Raw genomic sequence first — 15,120 nt, forward strand, 5'->3', positions numbered from 1 at the left:
ATTTAAGAATGTGATTGGCATTTAAAATGGGGAAAAGATAGACGAAGATTCCGAACACTGTTCAATATCTTGGAATATTATTAATGACGTTTGATACGTTTTTTGTTAACCTGAGACCTTTCTACAATAGAATTGTTGGTAATAGTAAAATTAAATATCTCAAAACAGTTAAAGATACGAAAAGAAATCAATATACAATAACAGAATTTTACAAAAATAGATAACATCACACTAAGAGCAACCAAAAATTAATTCTCTATTGACACCTAATGAATCAATTAGATGAATTACCCTGTATGCACCAGTTACAGAATAAATATAAAAATGGATGCAATTAAATTTTTATCAGATGATATTCAAATTGTTCCGTGCCTAATCTGGTCCGATATTTCTTTTGCTGATGTCGGTAGTAGTCCTCGAAAGATGGGGTTGAAAGTAAACAGTCGACGAGAGGTGCGGGTATCGATGCGGAGGCGTGTAGGCGTCGCGACGCCTCATTCTGGACCGGAGTGTCGCGGTGTTCAGTAGTCGTGGTGAACTGGCGTCGGGACGCGCACTCTGACGTTCGCACCCACCGCGTGTTGTTCTCGTACCGCCGTTTCTACCCCCGCAACAGCTGTCACGCCAATACGGGTGAGTAGACTGAATTGTTTATTTTTTCCATGGGCTTTGACGTTGCTTTTTTTGGAACGAAAACATTTTATTTTACGGAAATTCATTTATAACTTCGTTACATTGTTCGCGTGGAAATGGGAAAATATTTTTAAACATTTTGGGATTTTTTATACAACATTACACAAAAATTCAATGTTTAATTAAATTAAATATTGTCTTATTAATGATTAATAAAAATTATTATAATCAACATCATTCACTTATCGCTAATATCTAATATTGAAATGATAAATATGTATAAAATTTTATACAGCAAAAGACACAGTTTCCATAAGGATAATAAGACACAAAATCGATAAGGATACATTTTAATTAAAAATGTTTGTAGACATTGCCCGTTAACATTTAATTAATTTTTATTTAAAAATTATCTAATATTTAATTAATTAAATCATTTTGGTAGAATTTACTTAAATTACTTGATATAATTACGAAAAAGGAACGATTTTAGATGGCGAAGTGATGAAATGGGAAAAAAGAATGGTAATAAGGTTACATATTATACCTCTTTTCCTTATTGATTTTATTATCGACTTCGTTTTTCGAAATCGATTTGACTCTGTGAAATGTATGTTATCTACATCATAGGTGTAACTTTTTCTATCAAGGTATGTGATGCAAATTTAAGTTTGTTCAGGTATGAAGCAAAAATTTACATATACACATGAAAGCTACGCACTTGCTCATAAATTTGCATGTATATGGACATGGTAATAAATTTTTAAATTTTACCTGTTTGCAGAGCACTGTCTGATATTTTTGGTGTTCAAAGGTCAGATAAAAGTATATAATAATTGGAATATTTTATATTATTTAATTGGAAACTTATTTATTTAATTTAAACACTAATGACTATTATTAATACTTTTTTTCGTATATGGATACTATAATAGAATATCTTTAATATACCCACTGCTTATAAATTTAAGAAATTTCGTAAAAATGTAAAATATAAAACTGCTAAATAAAAAATGTATAAAGAATATTATAGTGTTTTAAAATTTTTACCACCTGGTTTATCTTAATGCATTTTTCTCTCACATTGTGAAATATCCTGTATAACAAATATACACAAATTTATTTTGAACACCAATCATTAATTTTAATTAGATATCTCGTGGTGAATTTGAATGATTTTATTTAAATTTGTATAAGCAGATATAATTGTATATTTATTAAATTTTAATTTTAAATTAATTACATTGAAATACTTTCATTTTAATAATTAATTATTATAAATACAGATCCTAACAATTTATTATTGTAGTAGATTGAATATTATTGACAGTTGAATTGAAAAATATCGTTGCATTGATATGTGAAATTCGAGTATTAATATCGAACTGATATTTTATTCCATTGGCGTAACATCCACAATAATTATTTCTTGTTACATTGCTTTGAATAAATTATAACTAAACGTGTAACAAACGCATATAATTATTATATACTCTCTTGTAAAGACATCAATATATTGCCATATATTAGTCAAAAAATGATGTAAAATATCAATCATTGTAATATTGGAAAAAAAATATTACATAACGTATTGTGATACTAACAAAATATTAAACTCATTAAATTTTAACCGAAAATTTAATTTAATTATAATTAAATATGTACAGTCAATTGTTTTAGAAAGACAACATTTCGCTATTGCACAGTGTTTTTATTAAAGAAATGACAATTATAGTAACAAAAATATTTCATATTTCTAAATGAAACATGCTTTTCATTTCTTTCCACATTTGTAAGTATAGGAAAGAGTATAACTGAACTGTATTGTTCTTTTTTTGAAATGTAAACATAATCTTATTTATATCCTCATATTGACAAATATTTGAAATAGGTTCTGTGTACCAATTACTAAAATTGTAGTCATTTGGGATTGCTTTGTCTTATTTTGCTTCCTTCTGTAAAGCATAAAGCATTAATCAAAACTTTAACCTACATGTTACATTAATATTAAATTATACCCTTGCGTGTTATTTGTCCCTGTTTCGACTTCTCTTATTTTTTTCTACATATTACTACATTTCATATTTATGAAAAGTCATATAATTTATATTGAAACTTTTGCATTGCCCTATTGGTATTATGAAAGAAATTGTTTCGATAAAATTATTGTTCAATGGAGTTTATTGATTCCACGAATTACATGTGTTCCCCCAATAACTTTCAAATAAAGCTATTACGTTTAAATTTATTTGAAGCAATATATTTTTGAGAAAGTTTATGCAGTTAATGACGTTTCCCTGCAAGTGAAAGTTTCCTGAACAAAGGGTATGAAAAAGAAGATGAATTTACTAAAATTTTTAATGTACTTCATAATCAAATTAAAAGTATTTAATAACTTTTAGGTATTATAAAAATACTATTATCATTTTTGTGACAGTGCATGTTTCTAAAATCCACAAAGAACACAGACAACTTAGATACAAATCCGTAATATTTTTGATCATACATATTGATCGACATGTTTTTAATATAACAGTTCAAATATTAGTTGTTTGTCTTTCTGTGTAAACAGATAAGATACCTACATAATATCAAATTAATACATACCATAATGTACGTAATGTATTATGTATGTTTGTTTTGAAATTAATTTAATATATTCAGATTTAAAACAGATTTAATTAATACTTTTATTAGGTAATAGCTCACAATTGATACCTGGGTTGATACTACGTATCAATCAAATTGTAAAAAAATATTCTTTAACTAAATTTGATATTCATTCATTGCCTATGACCTATATACATACATATATATTAATATGTATGTACGTATATTAAATATAATTATGTTTTTATATTATTGAAAAACATATAAATTTCAAATTTGGCCTATTTAATAGGTACAGAAAAGGAGACTTAATTAAACCAGTCTGCCTTTTATACTTTATTCCTTACGCTATCCTCAAAAGATCTTTTGTGTCTAAGTTTCATATAATCACTAAGCAAAATCGTTATAAAGCATTTTTAATAATGCTACAATATTTGAACCTACATAATCGATTATGTACTTTCATTTTAAAATCTACGTCCCTAGTTTAACGTAATCCATTTTTTTACAATAATTTACTAATTGCAATTGCTTGGAATCGAAACTAACAATTCGAAATTGTGATATTTTAAATACTAGGCGAACAAAGAAAACGAGAACGTCCATAAATGAATTTAACTGTAAAGCACAGCAAAATTGTTATTTTTTATTTTCATTTCGTGTGCAGCATATTATATCTCCTTTATAACGTTTTCAAGCTTCACACATTCATTTATTTTTTATTTTGAAATGTTCCTGGTTTATTATATATAAAAACATAACATCGAATGGCAACATCAAATACATTCCTTATACATGGAATTAATGAGTGTTTCTATTTTATACATTTTAATATTTTAATTTACATGTGCAGATATACTAGAGGATTTAATTTTTAAAATTAACGTTTAACATATGTTTATAAAATGTATATTTCATTTTTAAATAAATGATTTTATGAAGCGGTACGTTAATATTACGGGTATAGTTGAAATGGATTGGAGGGTTTATTTAAAATTGGAGAGTGGATCAAATTTAATAAATAAAATAAAATTTTATATTGCCAATAAACATTGAATAGGGTTTAGTTTAAACAATTTACTGTGCAAATAAGTATTACAATATACAAAGCGTACTATATATATATTTTTTTAAATGAAGTACTTGCATAAACATTTCTTGTAACACATTACAAAAATGGTCTAGTAAATTTATGGCAAAATTACTTCCTTCTTAACTCATAAGTTACTAAGTATTGGAAGGAAGAAGAGTAACTTTAAAAATATGTAAATTGTTTCTGCCCTGTATGTGCAAATCTAATATAATTTTTACCAATTATGAACACACTGTATACAAATATATCGATGAAAATTCTATTCTATTCATAAAAGTTTAATCCAAAGTTTACCATACTGACTGTTAAATCGGCGACAGGTCGGTAATGGTATGGGACTTCTTTTCAGGATTTGTAAAGGATCCTCTCCTTTAAATAGAGGGTACCATGGGCGGTTTCATATATAAAAAAATATTGAGGAACAACATGGTACCGTATTCAGTTAAAAATATGCCACTAAAACATTATTTTCAACAAGATAATGACCGGAAGCACACTTCAAAATATTTGAAGCAGTGGCTTTTAAGGGAAAAAATTAATGTTATGAACTGGCTATGCTAATATCTGTTACAATATCGTCACAACCAAATATATTCTTAATCTGTTCTAAATCTCTTATCGATCATCCTGTATACACTGTTTACTTATGTACTGTAATTGTTGTATTCTGAATTTGATCAAGTAAATAAAAAAAGTGTTATCTATTTTATTACTGTTAATTTTATAATTTTAATTTATTTATTGAATGACAAATATTCATAGAGGCATATTTCAAATATCAAAACAAATAATTTCATATAAATTCAATTGATATAATTGTTTTGTAAGCCGATTTATTCCTATATAAATTATTGCAATAATAGTATGCTGATGTGCCAATAGATATTAATGCTCATATTTCACATATTGTGTAATGGGTCTCTGATATAATATGGAGGATCAAATCCCTTTTTTATTACCAGCACAATTTTGTATTGCGAAAATTAAAAGTAAAAGCAAACAAAGTAAATTTATATTTATATTTTATGATTATGCAATATTTTTTCTTCTATAATAATTAATTTCCCTTAAGGTACTTAATAATTAAGTACCATATCAGAGTTTTCAAGAATGAGCTTCGTTACCATTTTTGTTACAAAAAAGTGTTATCCAAGTTCAGATCCGGTAATTCCGGTAATAGTTCAACGAAATTAAACAACGAGATGTTAAGGGCAGAAGTAAAAGCATATCAAACAATCGAACAACTGTCAAACACCCTTAACTATGGTTGACCATCCAGAAATATTTACAACAGATTGGAAAAATAAGCAGAACAAGCCAACCGATCCATCAGAGGCCCCAACGGCACCACACAGGACCGGTTTTTGACCGTTTAATCGACAAAAAATAGGTCCTAAAAGACAATCTAAAAGGCAGAGGCACTCCCCAAACGAATCACCACGAAGTACTGCGGAAATGTTCACTTTGAAGTGCAGAAATCTGGACAAACTGTTAATGTCGAAAGGTATATTGACATGAAAAGGCGTCATTCTGCAACACGAAAATTAATGAAATGGGGTGGGTGCCTCACCCACCATACTCTCCCGATATGCATTCTCGGATTTCCATTTATTCCGATCCCTACTTATTCCGATTCTTACTTATTAGTACCCGTTCTGCCTAATATTATATAATCTCTAAAGTAAAAAAATTAATAACAAACTATGTCACAACCCACTGTTGTAACTTGATGGTGAAAGTCGGAGCAGTTTTCATAATAGTTGGCTGTTAAAGTAACAATGTTGTTGGTCCAAATTTAATCTATATATCTTCTTTATCTACATCTCACGAGTAACATTTTAAACAATTTACGAAGCATTTTATAGCTACTTAAAATGTTTTAGGAATTTCGTTCGATAAATAAATATCTACTGAAAACCTAAGTGTGGAAAAATTATTAAATACATTAATATTACTAACCGTAAAATTATTTGAATAATACGTGAAGTAATAATAATATTTAACTTAAATTAAGGAATATAATAATTAGTTTAAATTTAAACTACAACGTTAGTTAAATTAAATGTAAATTATGAATTTACCTGGACATTCTAGCGCTTGACAAAATTTAGCGACAAACTTATAAAATTAATTACAATAAGCTGCATAACTCGAACTTTCTGAGTTATATATAAATGCTACTTAAGGCCTTAAATTATTAATTAGTTTTAAAGAGAAAATTATGAGTAGTTCTCCAGAAACGTGGGTCGTATTTTAAATTATAATCTGTGGAAAGTTATAGCTACTTTAATTTATGTATTTGTTAAGCGAGTATCCATCGTGCTTTAACTAATTTAATAAAAGAGTTCAGAGAAAACTATACAGATAATACAATGAATTTGTTATTGCTGAATTTTTATTCTTATTATAGTTATATCATTAGGTTATACCAAAAATATAAAATCTTTCTTTTATACATATTTAGGACAATTCAAGAACGTTGAGTGCAACATTTTTTTCTTTTTATTTAGGTCATACAACTATAACGGTAAACTTGTTCTTTTCATCCAGAAAAAAAAGCATTCCAGATTGGGATGAAGAAAGAATATTTTGTTTATAAATATGATTTAATTAATCCTACAAGAGTAACTAATTTGTTCTGATAGAAAAAAAAATAATTTTGTTATATCTGGGGAAAGATCAAATTTTAACGACTTTCCGAATACGATAGCCACTTCCGCTATTTGAGTAAATTATTTATTATAATATTATCCCATTTTTATTTAATACTTCATTTAATTAGATATTTCAAAGTTTGGTAGACTTATAAAATATTTAAAATTACTACTAAAACCACTCAGTTCACTATATTTGCTCACTCTTTAAGTTTTTTATTTTAACCATGTCATCATAGAATATTTTTCCACGTTTTGAGCTTTAAGTACTTAGAAAATTATATGACAACAGAAAATGAATCTTAATTGTCTTATCTAGAAATTCTTACCAATATTTATATATAAATTCTGTTTAATTTATAATTTTGGAAATCGAATATGTATATTTATATAGTGTGACCAAAACCTACTGAATATTTTTTACGTATGAAAGTACATTACTCTTATACAGTATAATAAGCATTTCAAGTGTACTCTTTGGTAATATTCAAAAATTGTTTTCAGGAAATATATATAATACTATTTAAATCTTTAAGATATTACAGTGTATTTCAGTTAGTCATTTTTCACCAGTTTAAACATTGGAAATTAAATTAAAAATATTCCTGATTACATGAAGACTTAATTTAAGATTTAATCAATTATAATTCAGTTATTTTTCATCCGGCAGAAGCAATAGGGTATCGGCAGACGTGTAATTTAATGGTTTTTATAACGAAATATTATTAACCTTGTTTGGGTTTGCTGCTAATTTTGAACACCATTTTAACTAGAATGATAAGCCGAAACACACAAATTTGCCTTTATCTAGATGAATGGACAAAATAAAAAAATGAAGAGAAAATTTATACATTTATAAGTGGAAATTTGTAATCCATTGTATTTTTTTCAATCTTGTATAATAATGCAGTAATATTTAAAATACTACTAAAACCACTCAGTTCACTATATTTGCTCACCCCTTAAGTTTTTTATTTTAACCATGTCATCATAGAATATTTTTCCACGTTTTGAGCTTCAAGTGGTTAGAAAATTATATGACGTAACAAAAAATGAATATTAATTGTCTTATCTAGAAATTGTTACGAATATTTATAAATAAATTCGGTTTATTTTATAATTTTGGAAAACGAATATGTATATTTATGTACAGTCTGGCCAAAAGTGCATTACTCTTATACAATATAATAATCACTTCAAGTGTACTCTTTGGTAATATTCAAAAATGGTTTTCAGGAAATATATATAATACTATTTAAATAATTAAGATATTACAGTGTATTTCAATTAGTCATTTTTCACCAGTTTAAACATTGGAAAATAAATTAAAAATATTCCTGATTACATGAAGACTTAATTTAAGATTTAATCAATTATAATTCAGTTATTTTTCATCCAGCAGACGTATAATTTAATGGTTTTTATAACAAAATATTATTAATCTTGTTTGGGCTTACTGCTAATTTTGAACACCATTTTAACTAGAATGATAAACCGAAAGACACAAATTTGCCTTTATCTAGATGAATAGACAAAATAAAAAAAATGAAGAGAAAATTTATATATTTATAAGTGGAAATTTGTAATCCATTGTATTTTTTTCAATCTTGTATAATAATGCAGGTAATATTTAAAATTACTACTAAAACCACTCAGTTCACTATATTTGCTCACTCCTTAAGTTTTTTATTTTAACCGTGTCATCATAAAATATGTTTCCACGTTTTGAGGTCCAAGTGGTTACCAAATTATGTGAATTAACAGAAAATGAATCTTAATTGTCTTATCTAGAAATTGTTGCGAATATTTATATATAAATTCGGTTTAATTTATAATTTTGGCAAAGGAATATGTATATTTATATACAGTATGGCCAAAAGTACATTATTCCTATATAGTATAATAATCACTTCAAGTGTACTCTTTGGTAATATTCAAAAATTGTTTTCAGAAAATAAATATAATACTATTTAAATATTTAAGATATTACAGTGTATTTCAGTTAGTCATTTTTCACCAGTTTAAACATTGGAAAATGAATTAAAAATATTCCTGATTACATGAACATGATGCTAATTTTGAACACCATTTGAACAAGAATGATAAACCTCAAGACACAAATTTGCCTTTATCTAGATGAATGGACAAAATAAAAAAAATGAAAAGAAAATTTATATATTTATAAGTGGAAATTTGTAATCCATTGTATTTTTTTCAATCTTGTATAATAATGCATGTAATGTTTAAAATTACTACTAAAACCACTCAGTTCACTATATTTGCTCACTTCTTAAGTTTTTTATTTTAACCATGTCATCATAGAATATTTTTCCACGTTTTGAGCTTCAAGTGGTTAGAAAATTATATCACTTAACAGAAAAGGGATCTTAATTGTCTTATCTAGAAATTGTTACGAATATTTATATATACAGTGTGGTCAAAAGTACATTACTTTTTATACAGTATAATAATCACTTCAAGTGCACCCTTTGGTAATATTCAAAAATTGTTTACAGGAAATATATATAATACTATTTAAATATTTAAGATATTACAGTGTATTTCAGTTAGTCATTTTTTACCAGTTTAAACATTGGAAAATAAATTAAAAATATTTCTGATTACATAAAAACTTAATTTAAGATTTAACCAGTCATAACTCAGTTATTTTTCATCCAGCAGAAGCAATTGGGTATCGGTAGACGTGTAATTTAATGATTTTTATATCTTGTTTGGGCATGCTGCTAATTTTGAACACCATTTTAACTAGAATTATAAACCGAAAGACACAAATTTGCCTTTATCTAGATGAATCAATCTTGTATAATAATGCATGTAATAAGATACTAGATTATCTCTCAAATATTTATTAAAGATAATGCAAGCAAATGCCTTTAACATGATTGGAAATTTAATTAATTAAATATTTTCGTAGAATGTTTGTGACTTTTATCGAAGGGTAGAGTGTTGTGGCCCTAAATTGTACGAAAATTTGGGATAAATATGGAACAATTTAGAGAATATTTCAATTAAATTTTGAAACTTTTGTTAGCACGTTGTGTTAGTTACCAAATTGTTATAGAACACATAAGACTGTTGTTTTAGAATACCAGTAGTTTGGTATCCAGTTAGTTGTTAAAGTGTCGTTATCAAAAGTTTCCGACATAAATTCTGAACAGTTTTATTTTCATACACTTCTATTGCCTCAACGCAATAATGTCACGTCACTAACAGCATTTTCAACAACAGCTTCGATTTTTCTTTGCTTTGAATGTGGCCAAACACACTTATAAAACATTCAATTTTCATTTCAATTACGATATTAATTTTTGAATTATGAGTTTAATTTTTATGAAGTGTTTATTATTAAAATTGTTTTAATGAAAACAACTTAATAAGTAAATAGTATATATAATTTATGTTAGCTTTACTATTCTCACGAAAACTGTTTTTATAATTCAAAACAAACAAAATGTTTCCCGACGTACGAATTCAGTAGACATTATAGAAAATTGAATTGAGTGCAATCGATTTGCTATATGTGTAAGTATTTGCGTACGTACAACAGAAGAAGGTTACAAGATGTAAACCTAAATATTTTTATAAATGAATTATGGCCAAATTAAATTTTGACGGACCTTCGAAAGATCACACATTGTGGTAGTTCTTCGTCAATATTCATCTGGGCGTGAAATCGGCATTTTAAAATTTTGATGTATAGAAGAAACTTTCTTTAAAATAGGATAAACTAATAATCTATCCAAAAATATTAATTGTTTGTGTATACTTTTTATAATTAGCAGTATATCAAATAAAATATTGTTATAAATAAAAATGAGTTGACAAAAATATTATTTTAATTTCTTAAATGAGAACAGGAATTTTTAAAAATTTCAAACTAAAAAATCACGATCATTGTATAAAATACCTGAAATTACCATGATTAGGACATACTTCTGTATCATATAAATAAAATATCTATGATGAAAATCTCCTCATTGTATCCAAACCAAATTTTTTATCGTTTATTTTCAATATATTTTTGTGACGTTTATTAATGTAATATAAAGAAAATTAAATTGTAAAACGGAAACACAAATTTTATATAGACAGATATAAAAATAAAATAATTTATTTATTGAACAAATATTCAACATTATGTACCTCGTATCACAGATAAATATCTGTATCGGTTTAATATTCCAACATTAATTTCGTGTCATTTCAGGAATTTGCAGTGCTGCATAGTATAAGCGGTCACTAAATATACGTGGTTTGTAACTATTTTGAAATGTATTCATTAAATTAATTAATTTCAGCCATAGAAAACAAAATTACGTAACATAAATATTAAATCATTTTAAATATTATAAAATATTAAGCGACTGGATTTATTTTTTTTATATTATAAAACCGGCAATTTGATCAATAGAGTCCATGTCACAAATTTACACACTCAGCATGCTACGTATTAGATTATTAATTTATTCTTGAGACCCACTTTACTCCAATTCCGTGCTCCTATTACTCCAGAATATCTGATTATTTGGAAAGATTAGTCAGACTACTTCTTATCATATTCCACACATGTTCAGTCGGGATTAAGTGGGCAGAATGGGGTGGCCAAGGTAAAACTGAAACATTGGCAGTTTCTAAACAACTGACAATATAGTGAGATGCACAGCATTATGCTAAGTAGACCACAGTTTTTGTGAAATCTGGAATAGATTCATGAAAATATTTCCTTTTTTAGTGAACTTACATACTTGTAAGCACAATTATTAAAACATGTAGGATGTTGTGGTTGAAGAATGGACCACAAAACGGTTAATAAATAATAATATTTTTTGTTGATAGAAGTTGAACATAAAACTTAAAAGGGATACTTAATTATCAGCATTCAGTATGTAAAATGTCTTTGTGTTACTTGAGTCTTCATATTTACATTGAGATATAAAAAACGACAAGAAATTCTAATGAAAAAATGTTGTCCCTACTACAAACATCAAAGACATGGGATTCTTTTGAAGAACCTCAAATTTAGTTAATGTAGGGGCTGACAGCTTTTAATTACCTTATTTTATTGTGCCACCGTTCTTTTAAGTGAATATTTGGTATCAATTTTAATTTGCCAGGGAATTTACTTAATCAAATCTTTGTACTTTCAATCAACTATAAAGTAAATAAATAATCGGAAAGTTTTCATGACCAATAAAACCGGTTTAATGTATTTAATACCCAATATCATTTCATTTAAATCCTTTGCTTTGATTTTCAATTTACGCATGTTTTATCCATCCTAAATCGTTACTGTTTATTTTATTTTATTAATGTAACATTAAATATGATTTAAAAACATGAAAAGTTAAATTAAAGAAATTCGTTTGAGTTTAGATTGTACATTTTTGCATTTTCTATTTAGTCTCGTAATTTCAAAAAGGATTTAAATTTCCGTTCTATTTTAAATTCATGTTAAACAAACTTAAAAACTTTTAATAAATCTACATTTTTACGTTTTATTCAGAGAAGAAAAAGTATTTGCATTTATATTAGGCCGACGTTTAAAATATTTAAATGAATACTTAATTATTCTTATAAAAGTGGAAAATATTTCTGAAAACTACAGAACACATAGTACTACAGTATTACAGTATAAACAGTACATTTTATCCCAATCATGGATTTAATTAGATTATTAATATACTATGTAATATATTGTCTATTGCAATAACCACTTTATTATTATTATTAATCTTTTCACAAAATTCGCCAATATAACAATAAAAGTAATTGTTCCAATAATTAATAATACTATTAAATAAATTACGTTTTATGTAGCAGTAATAACGAATAGCTTATGTCTGCTTAAAAATATTAAAATCGACCCAAGACAAATTTCCAAACAAAAAGCAAAGGATTACTTTCTTGGTAAGGGATGATTTTGAATCATTACTCATTCTGTCAGCATCCTACTTCATTCAAATGCCTTATGAGGCAGTTTAAACCAGTGAATAATGAAAGCCATTTTGAGGATTTTATTTTATGTAAATTTGGGGCCACAAAATTTAACAATTTGGCTTTACTTCTTAAACACAAACATATGTTATGCATGAATTTTTATTTATCATGACGCAATTTATGTCAGTATATATTTTAATATTAATAAAATCTATATTATATTTTAATAATAAAATATAATTAAATAATATTAAATTATTAATATAATGAAATTAAATAATTCTGTTTTAATCTCTAATAAAAGTAAATATTGTATTAACATATTTTCAAGAATCTCCGATAAGTCTTAGATTATTTTGAAAACCACAAAATGAAAAAAAGAATGTTGCAGATTTCAGTTTAAACCATTCACAAAATGGTATTAATGAAAACATCGTTTCTCATTCCCAAACTTCAATTTAATTGAGGAAGAGGATAAAAGAGATTACAAAATTAATTAAAATCCTTTTTTCGATTAAAACTTAAATCCGAACTACATATACACACATAAAGTTGTTGGAACAATATGTCGTAAAATTGTGGTACCCCTCACTCTATTCTATTGAATATTAGACAAATGAAAATTTACATAAGAAGTCATTATTTGTGGTTGAACCTGTATGTGTGTCAATGTCCATCTGAACACACTCGTAATAATAATAAACGGCAAATAGTTTCGACCACGTGCTGAGAATCAATGAGATTATATTGCACAATATAGCAATACATAAACGTGAAAACAATATTGAAGGCTCCTCAATATATTGAGGGGCTTTCAATGAAAATTGAAACGTTTCCTTTAATAGTATCTGCATCAAGATTATCGTTTCAATTTACTACCCAGACGAACAAAATATTGATTGATTGAATATTGATTGAATATTGAATTGGATTCTAACATATATTTTTGATTTTTTTTTATTTGTACCTGTAAAATTCTAGGTAAAATGAAATTGCTTAACATAATATTATTTGAAAATAGTTTTTAACTCCAATAAAAGTAAAATATTTTCTTATTTATTGTATTAACATAGTTACAAGAATCCCCGATAAAACTAAAACTAAATAAAATTAAAATTGATATTTATTAAGTAAAATTTGAAATATCAAGCCTTTAATATATTGCATGTTTCTCTTTATATAAAATCTAACATTTCACAAAAGGTTGTTACCTTGTATATATTATGTATATTGTTATATAAACATTGATTCTTATCCCCAAACTTCAATTTATTTGTAAAGAGGTTTAAAGAGATTACAACATTAATTATACTTTTTTCGATTAAAAATTTACTCCAAAATACATATAGGGAATCTTATAAGCTCGTTAGATTAATATGTGGTAAAATTTGGTATCCTCACACTATTCTATTCAATATTAGACAAGTTAAAATCTAAATAAGAAGTCATTATTTGTGGTTGAATCTGTGTTTGTCAATGTCCATCTCAACACACTAATAATAATAATAATAATAAACGGTGATCAATACCGAAATTGGACATCTTTATAATGTGGTCAAATTCATCTTTCTAGTAATAAAATTTATATATATTTTTTAAATTTAATAAACAGAATGATAAGTATTTTTAATTTTAAGTAAATAAAGCCATTAAAGAAAAAGTTGGTGAAATTTTTATCCAGGCATCCCCCTTATAGTGTCACCAAATTCATATTTTTGGTAATAAAATTTACATTTTTTTTATAAATTTAATGAATAGAATGAGAAGTACTTTAATATTTAAGTAAATAAAGACATAATGTGGTCAAATTCTTTTTTCTATTAATAAAATTTGATAAATAAAATGACATCCCCCTTATAGTGTCACCAAATTCATCTTTCTGGTAATAAAATTTACATTTTTTTTTTAAATTTAATAAATAGAATGAGAAGTATTTTTTTATTTAAGTAAATAAAGCTATTAAATATAAAGTTGGTGAAATTCTTATCTTGACATCTTCTTTATTACTAGGGCTATAAACAAAATATATAAAAATTAATAATGAAAACAAATTACTGTCTCTGATATATTTTTTTATATTTAAGTAAATAAATCCATTAAACACAAAAGTTGATAAATTCACATCTTCTGTAGTTATAGTTGTTTTCACTTAGAATAGATTAAGTTTATATA

The 15,120-nt window shown here is 25.9% G+C and overlaps 1 protein-coding gene across 2 annotated transcripts in view; it reads left to right on the forward strand.

Moving 5' to 3' along the window:
- The first annotated feature begins 499 nt into the window (after positions 1-499).
- Positions 500-15,120, forward strand: part of LOC109597396 (uncharacterized) — a 119,199-nt gene continuing 104,578 nt past the window's right edge. Inside the window, exon 1 of one of the 2 annotated variants that reach the window (XM_049965254.1) lies at positions 500-633. The gene's annotated coding sequence lies outside the window, so the exon portion shown is untranslated. The remainder of the gene's footprint in view (positions 634-15,120) is intronic. The other variant, XM_049965255.1, reaches the window with a different exon arrangement.

The sequence above is a fragment of the Aethina tumida genome, chromosome 3, assembly GCF_024364675.1.
Source record: "Aethina tumida isolate Nest 87 chromosome 3, icAetTumi1.1, whole genome shotgun sequence".
Taxonomy (NCBI): domain Eukaryota; kingdom Metazoa; phylum Arthropoda; class Insecta; order Coleoptera; family Nitidulidae; genus Aethina; species Aethina tumida.